The sequence below is a fragment of the Apteryx rowi genome, unplaced genomic scaffold (genome assembly GCF_003343035.1).
Source record: "Apteryx rowi isolate R43461 unplaced genomic scaffold, aptRow1 scaffold_4, whole genome shotgun sequence".
NCBI lineage: Eukaryota > Metazoa > Chordata > Aves > Apterygiformes > Apterygidae > Apteryx > Apteryx rowi.
In genome coordinates this window covers 5,673,136-5,690,381 of record NW_020450529.1, presented here as the reverse complement: position 1 = coordinate 5,690,381, position 17,246 = coordinate 5,673,136, and the positions used below count along the sequence as shown (strand labels likewise).

The window sequence follows — 17,246 nt, the reverse complement described above, 5'->3', positions numbered from 1 at the left end:
ACTCTCAGGACCACTCRCTGCTTTGCAGGAACAGCTCTGCAAGGCATTCTAGGACCACAGTAATATGTGCATAATATTTAAAAAACTCTTTTCAGAAAACAAACTAATTACAGAAGGGACACAACCCCGAGAATGCACAGTACCATAAGCACACACTGACATCACTGGGCTGACATGGGAGTTTCACTTTCTTATGATTTACTCATAGTTGTGGATTCAGAAAAGTAGCAAGCTGTAACCAGTCATAACAGGAAGAGCTCAAAAGGCCATGGGCACCAAGCGCCCCAACTACAGACTTTTTTCATGTCATCCTCCTGCTAGCTTGGAACAATAGCTGCCTAAAGGATTCTGTGCCAAAATCTTCATCAGTTGAAGACGGTACATCGATCTCTTAAAATTTCATCACCAGACCCTAACCCATGAAAACCCCATGAAAAGTGCCGTACTCTCCTTGGAAGGAGATTTACTGCAAGACTAGCAGGTATGTTGAGCCCTCTAACTACAGCGAAAAACAGATTTTGAAACGTTAAGCTCTTTGCTTCCTGCACAAAATTAATTAAAACAGCCAATCTGTGCTGCTCTTTATTTTGCTGGGGAAAAGATGAAATGGCTAAATTGATATCAAAGCTGAGCAAAGTCTCTTCTCAGCAAAGCCTGAAGTTGCTGCAGAATTCTGAAGAAAAACTGTGTTATTCTGCCTTCTCTCGAGGTACAAAAGGAAACTCCATAGGTGGCTGAAAATTGTGGATACAAGCCCACAGTTCCCCCAACTTGTATAAACGTGTTTGCAAAGATCAATACATTAGGTGTCAGGTTCAGCGAGTAGGGCTGAACATGGCTTTATTAGCATTAGCACCTGACTGATGATTGACACAAACCACACACCACCTACAAAGGCATTATACAGACCCAAATGTGTGGGAAACCCAGACTTTCCAAAAATTCTCTGTAAAATCTTAATGTTTTCCCCACATTTCAATTAAAAAAAAATAAATCAAGGTTGCAATATCTGTGCTAAACATGATCTTTCATTTCTGTGGCATCCAGTCACATTCCTCACAAAAGYTTAGAAACCTTCTGTTTATTCTGGACTAGCAACAAGAACTTTCCACAGAAAAGCATGTTCTTCCTAGTACAGACATCCTCAGCAGACAAAGGACCAGAGCACCCGTGCTCGGTAAGAAGCAATGCCTATCACTTTAGAGGGTCTGCATACTCTGTTTTTCAAGCTACATTTTTTTTCACTTAGTAGAGATGGGGAGAGGCCGAGAGCAAAGAGAACACCACGCTCTGCTGAGGACTTCATCTATCACAGCAAAGGCAGTGAAAACCCCCAAATTAAGTTCATGAAGTCCTCTGGATTTCCCATCTTAGTCATGGGGTCTTTACGAGAAATGCCCCAATCCTGACTAATTGGCAAGAGAGAATGATGAGACACTTGTTTCGTTACCATCAACCCTAAAACATACATGTGTTAAGAAYTCCTGCATTTCTGGTGCACTGCCTCCCAATTTCACAACACTTCTTGCTCTTCAGCATGAGGAGGGTAATGCTCCCGATTTCAGTCCCATTCTACATGGGATCTCTTTAGGTCCTCTGCAGAGTGGATTTCTCAATCCGATGAAGCAACCAGATCAATGAGATCTTCCACTATGCAAGATGAAAATCCCTTAATCTCTCACACAGTCGTACAAGTTTACATTTTGCAGAGAGGAAGAGGTGATCCAAGGACACATTCCCTCCTGAGCAAAGCTGTGAYGGGCAGGTAGAGGCAGAATGACCAAGAAAAAGACAGTCTGAGGCTGTCTGAGGTCAGGAGTGCCTCCAGACCACAGCTTCTCAGAGGGGGAATAAGAATGCTACTCTGCACTGGGGCCTACAACGAAACATGTCAGCAACCCATAGGGAACAACGGAATTGTCTTGATGATTGCATACCAACATCTGCGGAGAGAGGCTTCTCCGTAAATCTAGCGATGCCAGAATTCTTAAAACAGAGAGGATCTGCGAGGCAGTTCGGCACAAAAGGCTACAGTTTTCGTGTGGTTTTAAAAGGCTAAGATGCAAATCAACAAGGAGCTCTCCATTTTCTCCGCGGCCTACCCACACGCGGCCTTATTGAGGTCCTGCTCGAACCAGCGACACAGTCGGGTAGGAACCAGCGAACAGAGACCCGACACCCTCTCCAACACCCAGGGGGTTACAACACCACGGGTATCTTTTTCCTCAGTGTCGGACACCCCCCAGGGGCGACTGCRCTGGGACGGTCAGACAGAAACCTCCTCAAGGACGTGCTGACCCTGCGTGACCAAGGTGATGGTGCACAGCACAAAACAAAACAAAAAGCACAAAGGTTCACTTCATTAAGAGTCGCGTTTTGCTTTGCTATGCTTTTTTGTTTGTTTGTTTTTAAACATCCTGGCAATGGAAAGAGAGTCGCTGTTTTGTTTTTTTTTTCCCCCACATATGCTATACAGTTTTTCCTCTAGCACTCATCTCTTGCTTACTCAGTTGACTATAGTCTGCTTCTCTCGCATGAGCGCTAGCTTTGTTTGTCCCCAAACTGTATCATAATCCAACTGCTTTGTGTCATACCACCAGCCCTGCTCAAAGAACGAAGATCAAAATATTTTCCCTCGGATGTGATGCGGAGAGACGGGCACATGCGTTTTTTTAGAACAAAGATGACCTACAAGGCTGAAGAGTGCGCAAAAGTGTTTTGGCTAGTGGACTCGGTAAACACAACATGAAAAGAGGGAGTAGTGCTACAAACAATATCAAGGCTTTGTTTGTACAACTGGGCTATTTTGCCAGACACGCTGCTAAGAAAATACTGGGTTTCTGCCACACAAGGCGGCAACCCCCCGCCCTGCAAATTATTACACAACACGACCACGATTCCACCAGCATTTAAACGCGGTTAATAAATTAACGCAGGACATCACAACTATCCGCAGGTCACAAAATCATCAACAAGTAGGTCAAACGAATTCTGGAGAGCTGTGTAGCTGACAACGAGCATCACAGGCAACCGTGAAGCGCTACCCGATCAAACTCACCTAGAAACACTGAGGGAAGTTCAAACGCTAAAGGGAACCGGGACAAAGACATCTCCCCGTCTAGGCAACTTGACTGCTCTCTGCGCGAGTTAAAATTAACTTCCCTGACAAAATGCAAATACATTAAAAAAATACCCAAGCCAATTAAGACACAAGTGTTTAAAGACACGAGTAGTAATTACAAATGTATTATTCATACCTAATTTACAAGATGAACTTCTTTCAGTAAAATATTAAACTGTTTACATGCAGCCAGGAAGACAATTTTCAAACTCTTCGCGTCCTCCTCGAAAGCGGTGACGACGGCCATGCAACGACTCCGGTAGGCATACAGTGTACGCTGTGTAGTAATCAGAAAATGTTTGACCTCAGATATCTACTTGACCCCACCGAAATGCAGACTCGCTCGCTATAAAATCCTAAACAATGGGGCAGACAAGGTCGCAGGGTCACAGCGAGTATTAACAGGTCATTGTGCAACCCACTTGGGAGCAATTACTTCTGGTCACGGCTAAGTGGACACTTGATTGAATACCACTAAGACAGCTCACATCCCACAGATAACAATCCTCACAGCGATTAAGAATTAAAGCCCCCATGATTCAGCCTTTATTACTCAAATGAACCTAACTATTCCATAAAAAACTCTGGGTATATGCATGATGCAAGGTCTAAATTGAAATGCCACCTCATTAAACAATAATATCTAATTTTATCTAAATGAATTTTCATGAAAGTACGCCACACAGCTCAGGAATTTTTAAAATGAATTATCACAAGCGATACATAATTTCACCAAAACTGCTGCAGGAAAAAAAAAAATTAGCTTCAGGGATGAAAGGGAAACATCTACACTGAATGAAAATTGCACTTCTTTCTGCCTGCAGAAAGGGTAAAAAAAAAGGGGATTCGGGGCTTCTACCAGACAATAGAGACACATTTTTATCAAATCAACATCTTTTGGTTATGTCAGGTACATTTACCCTAACCTGACAAACAGTAAGCGCCCAAACACATGCCGAGTACCAGCGCAGGCATAGGACGCGCTCAGAAAAGGTTATGTCGGCATGCACATTAATAAACCCCAATTGCAGGGGTGAATCGTAAGCCGTTAAAAAAGCCACCCATAACTCTGGGTTTTAACTTGCATCCGTTGCTTCAGCTGAAAACAGTTTCTCAAATAAGGACGTGCACTTAAGTACATCATCTCCTGAAGGGGTGAAAAAACCCCGCTCTGACACCTGTGAGTGCACATACGTGCTGTCTTTTAATTTAAGAGCTCTTAATTATTGCACAAAAGCTTTGAAAAGCGCAGACAAGACGCCCGCTTGCAAAGCGGCTCGTTCTGTCAGGAATCACGCAAAGAGAAAACCAGGTGGGCAGATTTAATCCTCAGCACGTTCCTTTGCTAACGCCGGGMGAAGGCGCCGCGAGCCCCACTGCCCTATGACTAAGTATCAGCGCCATCGGCTCGAAAGGTGGTCTCGACCTCATTTCTATAGTTTCGCGCGTAACTTTTTCCAAAGTCTGGCTCTCTCGAACCCTCCCCCGTCCAGTTAGTTACTGGAAAATAGCCTGTATTCAGAAAACATATGTCTTCTTTAACAGGCTGTGCTTCTCACAGGAGGAGAGGAACAAGAAAAGGCCATGTTCTTCAAGCTAACTGGCCCAGTGCAAACCAGTAGCGAGGAGAAGGCTCCCACGGACGGCAGYGGCTGAGCCGCGCGCGCCCAAAGCTCGGGTAAACATGGTAGGGAAGCGGCGCSAACAGAAGCAAGGGCCCTTCTGGGAATTAACTCCTTCGCCCCCCTCCCCGCGCCRCCCCAGCGGTGAAGCCCACACCGCCGAGATATTTCGGAGAACTGCGTATGCAGGCACTTGGATGTGCAAAATTATGCATGCATGTTGGGAGGCCATTTTAGAGTCTGCCTCGTGAGTCATACAGAAAGTAGATCAGGAGAAGAAAAAGTTTAAAGATGCATTTTTGATATTCTTAGTATGGCAGAAGAGCTCTGCTTTTTTCCTTTGTTTTTTTTTCTTTAATATTGAAACTCTTCGGGCCCTCAGTCTGTAACCGTTGGAAAATTCTGAGTTAAAACAGGAGTCTTCTGCATTAGCGTTTACAGCATGATAGCCAGCTGATAACATCATCGTAGATGTGAAACTCAAATCTGGCAGAGTGGTGCTCACCACCTTGGATTACTGAACAGGAGAACATGAAGGAGGAAAAGCTGCGTGGCAGCCCCCCCCCTTGTCCTGCCACCAGCAAGGTATAATAATGCTATTATGAAAGCAAACAGGGGTGAACTCCGCTCAAAAGAAGGTGAAATCTCAACTCAGAAATCAATTCCTGCATCAGTCATGCCCCTACATCGGAGTAACGCTGTTGCAAAGTTCATGGAGCCCTCCAGATCCTCACCCTGGCGGGTTTACAGTATTGCACACAGCTGACTGCTTCTGAATATTCATACGGTGGCAGCATCTGGAGACCAAGCGACTAAGGCTGCCGCTGTGGGGGAAAAAACAGCCCCGGAGTTCAGACACCAGCTGGAGATTTCATCAAGAGGTCCACACTCAATTTTCCACTCTTACAGGGTCTTTCTGCCAAGTTGCATAACTGCCCGTACCTCTGTCTCCCCGGGCCCAGACCGAGAGTATCGGTCTTCTCCTGCAGTAAAAGCACGCAGCAAACACAAGCCCACGCCAGGCAGCTCGCAGCATAAAAACAAGATGCCTCTCCCACCGCGGGGAGCAGAACAAGAGCGTGCAATTCTTACCAGGCGCCGAGCCGCAATCGCAACCTGCCCACCCGCCCTGCGGTGCCGGCTGCCCGTGAGCATCACCGCCGAGATGCAGCGGAGGACAAGGGGACGGTCGTCCCCCTCCCCTCGTCCCCCTCACTGCCCTCTCAGGTATAACTGGGAAACAAGCAGTACAGTGCTGCTGGGAGATAGGGGCAATTGAAGCTAGCTGCACTGATGCAGCAGAAGAGGTATGGATGACTTTGGAGTACGGGAAGGTGGTTAAAATGGGGTAAAACTGAGGAAGCAGGGATAAACTTTTTCTTCTGCTTCACAGAGACAAGCCATGATGGGATGTGACAGCGGCCACAAGTCAGAGCAATGCTTAGCAGCARCACTCAGAGTGGTCCTTGCAGATGGGGAAGGCACTGCAAGTAAACGGCCCAGAAACGAGGCAGGGAGATGCAAGAAAACTCATTTTTAGCAACAGCTGAGTCAGGGAAGGGCAAGACTGTGAGACACTGTGCAGGGACAGGCAAGTGAATGGTCTCCAGACCTACACTGTTCAGTTCCACATTTCCTTCCTTGTATTTACATATGGCATACTTAAATGATTTTAAAAGTATAAAGTCAGAGGTATCACAGTCAATCAGGCCAAAATCTACCAGCTGGTTCAATGTCTCTTGGACTCAATTCTGATTAGGAAGGTGAATCAGACCAGAAAAATAAGTCACACCTCAGCTAACAAGAGTCATCAGACAACCAAATCGTCACATGGGCGTCACATGTAAGATGTGCGAATCTGGACATGCAGATCATCCTCAGGGCTGGCTTTTTTATTTGGTGTTGTCCCTTTTGTTCGTCCAACATGCAAGAATCCTGAACCAGATAACTTTTTATTACCAAACTTCARGCTGAAATTATTCACACGTGTTTTCTTCTTGAATTATTAACTGCTAGCTTAATCCCTGACCATGTGCTGTGCACTGCTAAGGGTAAGGCCAAGGGCAACCTTCCTCTTGGACCCAGGTTATGCTCTCGGTGCTCATCGTTCCCAGCTGAACCAGCCTCCAGGGCCAGAGCTCTCCAAAATCCAGAAGCCTATGGCTCGGCTTCACCTAAGCTCCCTTCCCCTCAGAAACAATATCTAGGTGAACTAGTCTTCCCAAAAGCAGTCCTGACATCCAGTTCTGGCCATATAAGTCCACACTCAAAGACTCTGCCACCCTATAATGTCTCTCAGCCAGGAACTTGGCACATTGTAGATATTAAATAATCACTAAAATAACCCTGATTAAGGTTTGGCAACTCACTCCCAACTTGTAGTTACTTGTGGGGTGAGTGGAGAGGGAAAGAAGAAGAAGAAGAAAAAAAAAATCTTATTTAAGCTGCATTATCCAAAACACACTATTTATTGAAACTGGACTAAATAGTCATACACATGCACCCTGTATTAATGAACACACAGGTCAGGTTTTATAAACAAGAGACCTGCTGTCAGGTAGACTGCTCATCAGTTTTTCCTGGGAGAAAAGAATGAAAATAAACCAAAAAAAAGTTTCTCTTATTACCAGTATAAACAAAATTTTAACCTCGCCCAGGGTTCCCAAGTAGCACATCGATCCTTGCAAACTAAGATGTTCAACTTCCAGCACCAACTTGGACTTCTAGCAGAAGGGCCCTGTATGGGTGAAGCTCAAACCCTCCGGGGCGAGCARTGACGCTCCAGCTTTCCTCACCTTGTTTAGCAGCCGGTGGGATCATTTCCAAGAGGAGCCACTGCCTCATAGCCATGGCTAGTGACAAGGAAGCAGTATGGGATTGCTGCAGGGGAAAGGAAATTGGGAAGTTAAAAAGGAAATGCCCTGGCCAGATAAAATCCCCACTCTGATTCTTGCTAAGCAGGACAGCCCTGGTTCAGGAACAGATGGGAGGAGAAGCCTCTCCACGGCTAACCCAGAGGAGGTGGCGATGCTTCAAATAAAGTTCCTTTGACGCCAGCTCTGTTTCTCTGACAGCCCGATTCAGCCATGGACCGAGCAGATAACAGGCTACCATTCATCGGCTCCACCAATACACAAAGGCAAGAATTTCCCTTCTTAAAGAGATTTAATGATAGAGCTTTAGAAACTAGTTAAAGGAGACAGACTGTGACAGTGAACACACTAGAGATGAGCCCAAGTAGTTGCTATTAATATTTTCCGGAAGCAGGCACCCCAATTTGCAGGATTCTAAAGAAACAGTGAAGTTGCACAATGGAAAGAGCTAGGCGAGTTCTTTCAGCAAAACACAGCACTACTGCAGAAGTAGAGCTGAGCTTAGGGAAAACTTTTTTTCCACTGATCTAGTCTAATGGACTATTGACTTTTTTTTAATCCCAACCAGAAAAAGCCACCCCATGAGTGCCTGTCTTCCTTGGTACACCAGCAAAAAAAAAAAAAAGCTGTAACTAACCAGCCGGCCTGGGATGTCAGCCAATTCTCTGTCCAGAAAGGATTTTTCACGTGTTTCTTTATGAAAACTGAAGAAAGGGCTGGAGAATTTTTTTTTTTTTTAATATAAAGATTAGAATATATTCCATAACGATATAAAGCCTAAGAGCAGGCCTACAAAAATACTCCACTTACTGTCCATGTCCTCCTGTGCCAACGGATACTCTCGAAACACCCCTACCTCTGCTGTGCCCGAGACCCCGGCACAAAGGGTGGAGATAGCAGCGTGCCTTTCCAAGGGTGAAGCAGTCGGGAGGAGAGAAACCAAGTTTTTGGCTGTGCAGCTTCTAATCAGCTCCCTGCGACGCTCACCTTCCTTTTTGGTACAGAACAGTCAAATTGCCCAGAGCCATTCTGGTTTCTGCTGGGCTTTCATAGCAGAAGCCCAACACCTCTCGCTACTTTTGCTCATGGCTACCTGAGCAAGCAGCTCTTGCGCTGTACAGGAGYGCCTTCTTAACGAAGCAGCTATGAGATCAATGTTGTATGACTTCCAAGAGCAAAACAGTTTACAATTAGCTGAAGGTCTGGTATTTGACAGTTTTTTATGGCTCTTTTACAACTGTTTGCAAATCTTTTCTTCCTTTAAATTATTCTAAAAAGTGTTAAGGGGAAGCCAGAAGTTATTTTGTGCATGCATGTGCCTGCTTGCATGAATCCAAGAGTCTTTTTAATTTAAAAGCACCATTACAAATGCCTGTATTTACACGATAGTTGTTTATGTAATGCTTTAGAGAAAATCTTGGAGCAAATAAGCCAAAGCTAATGCAGAAGGCAGTGGGAGTCAGTGAATATGCTCTTGGGACAGTCCAGAAGACAGTACAGCACAGCATCTATGCCATAGGGACTCAAAAAAGAAGTTACATTTCCAGAAAGTAAGTTTTCATGCAATCTTGGTGCATGCACACCCTCTGATTTTTAGATTCCTCTCCTCATCTGGACTCCTGTGATTTTCAGACTGCTAACATTCAGGTCCACAGCTCAAATATTGGCCCAGCATGAAAGAGTCAGATCATGCAGACTATGTGGACACAGCTCCCAAAATTCACTCTCTCTCGAGTTATTGAGTATTTTGAAAAATTAAAGTAGATGCAGAAATTAAGCTCAAAGGTCACTTCAACCTCTCCTGAATCTACATCTCACTTCCTTTGATTCAGACATGCAAACCTTTCAGTACACTCCTGAATCCAAGTCGCAAGTCTGGAACAGTCTGACTTTCAACACCGAGCAGGAGGCTGGGTCTTGGCTCTGAACAACACAGCACGGCCTCCGAGGCTTTGCCTTAAAGCATCACCTACTCTAAGTGAAAGTGCAAGAGAAAGCCTTCACAGATAAAAAGCATGTTCTAGCCTCAGGCCTGTCAGCATGGCACAKGTCTAAAGAGGAAAAAAAAAATGTATCTGCATGATAGAGACTTGAAATGCAGGTGCCTGGATGGAATAGAGAGCTTCCAAAGGAAGTGTATATATAGGTAAAAGGGGAAGGAAAAAAAAAAGGAAAAGAAGAGAAAAGGAAAGAGAGAGAGAGATGCACATTTGCAAGAGAGCACAGGGCAAAAACCGAAACCAGCTACACCTGTAAGAAATATGTTTCTTTGCCAGGTGCTTTAAGAAGGGTGCACATTCATTTTAGACTCTAGCCAAAAAAAATTAAAGCTGTTTTCACCTTTACCCAAATCACTAAGGAGATTGAACCCTCTTCAGCTGTTAAAAGCAGTGAAGTTAGCACTGAGGGAGGACTCAGGAGCATCATCTCCAGGCTCCAGGTCGCTCTGTTGCAGAGCATCCTCCCCGCGGCGGACGCTTCTCCTGGCCCAGGCAATGGGTGGCAGCAGGCTGCCCAGCCACCACGCTGCAACCAATTGCAAAAAAAAAAAAAGCACCTTGCTGGACAAGACAGTCTGATCAACAGCATYCTCGGCTCGCTGTTACACCTATGGTTTGGCAACGCTGTGCTCACAGTCTAGATTGAGTGCATGCAAGATCCCAYGCCTTGCAGGGGAAGCTGCGCTCCRGCTCGGAAACCTGCCTCCAGCAACAAGGAAATCTACCAAGTTATTTACTCTTATGCAAGTTTGGGGTTTCTTAAACATCTGAAGGCAAACACAAGAGAAATCAATCCAGTAATCCTTGTTGATTATACTGACAGTAATTATACTCGTGTTATGCCAACAATATCTTCAGCCTCGAGACTGCCAGTGCTCTGAGATAGCGCGTCTGCCTCGTGGAGGCTGATGCAACGAAGCTGGAGGTTTCAGGCCACCGGAAAGAGGTCAGCAGGCACTGAAGGTGATTTGGGGGTGCAGGACAAGCACACAAGCTGGATACATATCCTATTTAAAAAAATCCTTCTATTTCTAAACCAGGCAGATCAGCTGCCAGGGCAGAAAGCATAACCCGAACTCTGCTCAGATGATTTCTCCTGTGAAAACAGAGCGGTCAARGCGCAAGAACACGAAGGACTGGGCTTTGGACCACAACTCAGAGGCAAGTGGGAGATTGCAACGTGACCAATTGATCCATTTGGGCTCCCAAGCAGCGGGGTCGCTGCTTGCAAAGGGGCAGCCAGAGACCTGGGCTCTGCCGTGAGTATTAACAGTGTATTTTCTGCAGCTTTAGCCACCTGCGCTGTGAAGGCTGCAAGCACTGGTCTCCTCAGCAAAGCAGTCAGGCACTCACCGCCCTGGCCATCCTCCGGATTCAGCGTGACACCCAGTTGTGCCTGCAGCCCCCCAAGCAGCCTGCAACGTCAAACAAGGYGGAGAAACCCCAAAGGGAGGACCCAGGCCCACAAGGTTACATGATCTGCCCATGGTCACGCAAGACGTCAGTGGCAGAGACACAAGTCTCCTGTGCCACCCAGCTACTCCACTTGAGCTTTTCCAAAGCTAAAGAAATAGATAAAAACATTAAAAAAAAACAAAAAACAAAGAAAAACACTTACCTCTCTTTGCAACCAGGTATCAATAATTCGTTAAACTGCAATTTTTTTTTCCCCTTAGATGAAGGCTATACATTTCATATCAGGAAAAAACTGCCCAAGGTTTAGAGGGCTTGAACCAAGCGATGCATTAGAAGCTACTGTACTCCAGTCATTACACAAAATATGTCCAGCTCTTGAATAGTTTAATACACATTTTACAATAGCAGCATATTGTATGGGGAAAGCCAGAGCAGTCACTACATCGCAGTTTGCTTGGCAGGGTCCTGCACAGCTGTGGCATCGCAAGCCAGCGACCGACAAAATTTAAGGCCCACTCTGACACCAATTCCTCCTGTTGCTTTTGGCAAGTTGCTGAACATGCAGTGTGTCCAAGCTTCATTGATTCACACACACATGCATATATATGGAGAGAGAGAGAGAGAGAGAGAGAGATCAATATAGATATATGTATACACATAGACGCATATGCATGTAGAGAGAGTATTTATTCAACCTCCTACAATGTTCAAGAAAGTGACAAATTGCATTAAAGCGTTTTGAAAGCAAAGAGCTCTATCAGAGACATAGATCAGGGTCCTCAAGAGAGRACGGCAATTTCGCATCAGCCCGCGCAGCTACCGGAGCTCTGGAGTGTTGAACAATCATTCCCTGCCTTTGAAAATCAGGACCCTTCCGTGAGAGCTTAAAGACAAGGGTGAAAAATTACTAGAGATCTTTGAAAAATATATGATCAGAAAACACCGCAGCCAACCCAAACCACTTATGGGCAAACCACTGATTTGCAATTCCAAACCACTTTTCTGCCCGAATCCTCCGTTTACTATCTTATCTGATCTTCTCGCAGGGAATCCCCTACTCATCTCTGCTTAGGAAAGGACCTTTTAAGCTCTGTTCTCAGCACTTCTTYGCACTGAAGGTTTCTGTTGTTTCGGGGTAGGGTGCAAAATGATGAAAGACCAACAGCACTTGTATGCACTCTCCTCTGTTTTGGGATACTAAGGTACTATTTATTTTCTAGCCTTATCGTATAATCAGACTCTGCTCTCTTTGCCAAATGAAGGTTGCCATATCCAACAGAGATGCACTTGTCCTGGCCCACCACCCACAGACACGAGCCTAAAATAAGTTTTAACAATCACACATGACATGATCTGTAGCAGTATCAYAACAAACAAACGCTGGTTTACCAATTTTCAAGAAATGTTTTCAAGTCTGCCCCCAGTGACAATTGCGCTTGCTGGCACAGAGAGGCACATTCAGCTACAACAGTACAAAACAGTTCGGGAACAACACAGCCCCCCCCTCCACTGCCCCAGCAACGGAGCCCACAGCTTGAGGCTGAGAATGGTTAAAAAAAGAGATATGGATCTACAAAAAATATCGGCTCTTTTTATTACCAATATGCCTTGTATTAGGTGACCTCAAAGCACTTCACAAGCATTATTTAAATCTTCCAGCAGCCTGTTAACAATGTAACTTTTCCCTATTTCCACTTCATAGATAGGAGCACACAGACATGAGGGAAGTTGTACATTAGTTACGGAATAACCAAGTCCCAAACTTCCGACTTCCACTTTACATTTGCAGGCTTTACATTAATGAGCTTTGTCTAAAACCCCATTTGCTGAAATGAATAGTACAGAAAATAWGAAGGCCCTTCCCCTCGTTATCCTTTCTTCTAGGAGGAAAAAAATTAGGAAAATGGCTTCAATTTGGAATCAAAATCCTTTAAGCAAACAATTTTTGAGGCACACTACCTGGAAACACCTGCTTTGAGTGGGGAAGCAAGAAGCCCAAAAAGTATCAAAGAATAACGATGCTTTTTTTTGAACAATCAGTATCAGTCTGTTCCTCAACATTATTTTTGGAAATGGTATAGCTAATATGACAGCTATGATTTGGAACCTTCAAAAGGCATAAGCTATTGGCATTTTAAATGCATTACATATAAACATGCATGYACCCCTACACCCACTCTAATTCTGAAGATTTGTGCTGTTAGTGTCTGCTAGCTTTTCTCAGCGTATTTCATAACAGATTGTTTCTTTCTTTCATTCCAGTTTTCTCCTATAGGGACTTTACATCAGCCATCCAAATATTAAAGGCTATGAAGAAACTTGCATTAACATACTGCAAAGTAGAAGGGATCCTTTGCAACTAAACAGACACAGTCAAGCCTTCCAATAAAGCTATTACCCAAAAAGGGTGACTTAAGGATGTTATTACCAAAGACAACATTTATTAAAAAAAAAAAAAAAAGTACCATTAGAAACACCTAATATAACTCTTATTAACTTATTTGAATCTAGTCCTGAGCGCACTGGGTTTATAAGTGTCTGCTAACATAGCATTCTGTTTGCCTAATTAAGTTTTCAGCAGGGTAAGCTATAGTTCTCACACTAATATAAGGAACTGAAAAATCACATATAAACCAATGCCTAGCTTGATTTACCTTTACGGTATAAGGATTTGCTACAGGCTCTTCAACAATTGCTAAGTAATTTTCCATCAAAAAGGACAATTGCTGGACAAATTACCAACACAGCCCAAGTGATGTGAATGACAGAATCGCCAATAAGTTACAAACCTTTCGTGCAATCCCTAAAGTGCTTATAGGTCCTTTATTTTTTTTCTAATCACTTTTTCCCCCTTGCTGGTCCATATTGTGAACCTTGGGTTTATTTCCACACCGTAAATTCTGGATAGATGTCTAAAGATGTATTGAAGATCCGGTTACAGTGCAGCATCTAAAAGATAAATAGCAATCTGCAGAGTTCCATCTGGTGCCGGAGAACAAAGCCTCGATGCTCGAAATGAGAGTAGCCCATGACACACCTAATCTGTGCGACCCATGCCACCAGTGAACGCCGCTGAAATACTGTAGCCAGTGAACATTAAGCGGAGGAAAATGACTATTAGCCAAAAAAATTACTCCTAAGAGGCTTAAATCTCAAGGAATCAACTCATATCTCCATGACAAATAATTAGCAAAATAAAGATAAAAATAGTGAAAGATCTCAGCTCTCTGCTACATTCTAAATCAGCTTAGTTTTCCCCTCGATTTTATTCTTTACGGCATTTTAAATGCTCACATGCAACCTAAAAAAAAAGATAGGGTGCTATGCCCCAAAAGCCAGATTTCTGCACCCAGAGCAGTTGAGTCCATGGCCCGGGGAGGGCGCGAGGCGGTGCCCACGCAGAGGCCCCAGGACGGCCTAGCGGGACCCACTCACGAGGGTAAGCGCATGTGGAACAGGCCCAACGCTTTTTAAGCAGGATTACAGCATTAATATAATTTACAAAATGGTTAAAATCAGAATGTTTTTGCTTCGTGAAAAATAACACACTTAATGCTTTTCATCTGGCACATAAAATTTACAATACCTCCAGGAACGTTTTCTTTGGTTAAACCAACACTATTGGTACTTTTTGAGCCTTTAAGCATATTACAGCCCCAGCTTTTTATGGCTTTTTTTGGTTGTTGTTTTCACCCATTGTAACAAACTTTTCAGAACCAGAAATGATCAACAGTAAAAAGCATTCCCATGTCAAACAGTTTTAACTACCACTTTCAAAATAATAATAATAATAATAATAATAAAAAAGGAGAATCGGATTCAAACCCAGCTTTTGCAGTTTACTATCCCGGCGCAATTAATCTCGAGTAATTGTCTGTAGGGGCCGGCGCGGAGACGGAGGGAAAGCGCCGCGGCGCGCTCCCCAAATTGCTTCCATGCCGTCTCCATCAGGCGGCTGCAGCAGATGTTGGCTGTTAAGCCGCGCAGACGACACAGTTCATGACTTTTGGGAGACGGCTGCGCGCCACATCTGCAGCCGATGAAACGGAGCGCAGAAGCGCGGCAGGCGGAGGAGGGAAGCGCGAGGGCGGCAGAGGCGCRCGGGCCGGGCCAAGCCCGTCGCCCGCCGCGCCGCACCGGGGCTAAAACCAGAGGCGCGGGCGCCCGGTCCGGCCTCGCCACCCTGCGCCTGCCCCCGCGACGACCGGGGCGGCAGCCTATCGGCGGGACTTCCCGGAGGCGGCTCCGGCTGCGGAGCCGGCCGGCGCATCCGGGAAGCGGCGGGCTCGCGCCGAGGAAGCGGCCGCGGCGGCGCTCCCTGCCCGGCCTCGCTCGCCGGGCGGCCGTCCAAGTTCATCGGGGCCCCGGAGAAAGGCAGCGCTTGTGTTTAGACCGCACAATACTGCCATAACATTAACAGATTTACATATGCAAAACTGTGAAGCAACAGGCATTCCCCCTCAATTGACCCACAGCTTGTAGTGGCTGCCGAGTTATTCCCTGCTTAGGCTCTGTAACCAAGTGGGCGTCATGCGACTACCATCTGGGTACCACTTATTTAAAGCTGGCAGTCTCTSTGTAATAGGCAAGCTGGCAATAAGCAGGAAGGGAATAAATTGCATCATTTAGTTAACATCCACTTGCTTTGCGGCTGTTAAAAACCCATGACTGAATAATAATTTGGTTATTTCTTTTGCCAGACAATGCTGTCAGCCAACTCGTACTACGCATGCTGCAAAACGTCAGCTTGCAAAATTTCCACTTTAAAAATAAATTAAAGAAATCCAGAGGATAATGTGAGCTAAGAAGTTTTTCATTTTTTTTTCTAATGGTAGCGATTCAAATGCATTCAAAGTCTAAAAATAAACTTGTACTACGGTAGTCACCAGTTTTTCTTCTTTTCCTAAAAATCTCTTTTTTTGTTGTTGTTTTTACCAGCCACCCACCCCAATCCATTAAACTTACCAAACACCGACGCCCTGACCTGCAACGAGCCGAGGAACCGTGGTCTGCTTGGAGGAACGCTTGTTAGAACTGAACATGTCTCAATTTCATGCTCCTCACTGCCCTTCTCATCCTATACCTTAATTCTGAGATTTTATCATTTCCTTCTGTCTAACACAACTGCTTTCACACAAATCCGTATCAAAGAAAGTGGCTGAAACCCTAGACCACTGAAATACAGTTAAAACATCTCCTTTGTAAAAGGAAAAAAGAAAAAGAAAAAAAAAGAAAAAAGAGCTTTTGAAGTGGGTTTCTCTTTGGGGCTCTTCAGCTTGCAGAAAATTAAGTTACCAATAGTAATCAATTTTTTGTCCCAATTTTCTAGAAATAAACAGTCTGGCGCACACGTATCTCGACGTTAATCTCTCCTCAGGACTGAAAGGAGAAGCCCATGCTGAGCACGCTTTCGCACGGCGAAGATAACAAGGGTTTTGCACTGTGGAGCGGGAAGAGTCAGAAGCGGCATTCCCATCTGGAATAGCGGCGAGGAAGAGCCAAGAACGCCGCCCGCGGACCAGAGATTTCTGAAACTCGCCTCCCCCTTACGGCGCCCGGCGCGGGTGTCGGGGAGAGGGCTCCGAAACGCAGGAATAAGCCGCGACAAGTGGGAAACGCCGGATCACGAGCGGGACGGGGAGCAGGGCCGGCTCGCCACGCGGGGCACCTCTCCCGGCCGTGCCTCCAGCCCCACCAGGTGCAGCGAGACCTGCAGCGCCGAACCTCGAAACGCTCCYGCAGCCAGCACCCCCCACGACCGCACACTTAAAAAAAAAATAAATAAAGAAATAACCACTGGTTCATTTTGAAGCTTTTTACAAGCTTCTACAGCATCCTGTGGCTCTTGCGACTGCACCTGAGGCGCTCGGCTGGGCCACGGAGGGTGGAGAAACACGCGGGAGCCCCAGGCCCCCCACGTCCCACCACGGCGCCTCCAGGCTCCCCTTGCCTTGCCCAGCGCACGGCTCGCGGGCCGTTTGCAAAACAGTAACGAAAACAAGGCAAGACGGAAGACGACTCTGGTTTGACACAGCACGGCCCCACACCAACCCGGCAAGACCGCGGTCAGATGAGGAAGGGGGAAAAAGGAACAGAAACGGAGGAGAGAAAAACCTGTCGGAGGAAGCGAGATGCCAGAAACCGTTCCAGGACCCAGGTGCCAATCCACACGCCTCCACGCAAACCCGGCTGGAGAACCCCCGAAACCTTCCTG

At 45.6% G+C, this 17,246-nt stretch overlaps 1 protein-coding gene across 9 annotated transcripts in view; it reads right to left on the bottom strand.

The window, feature by feature from the left end:
• The window catches only part of FOXP1 (forkhead box P1), a 381,192-nt gene that overhangs the window by 348,579 nt on the left and 15,367 nt on the right, over positions 1 to 17,246 (bottom strand). The window lies entirely within an intron of this gene.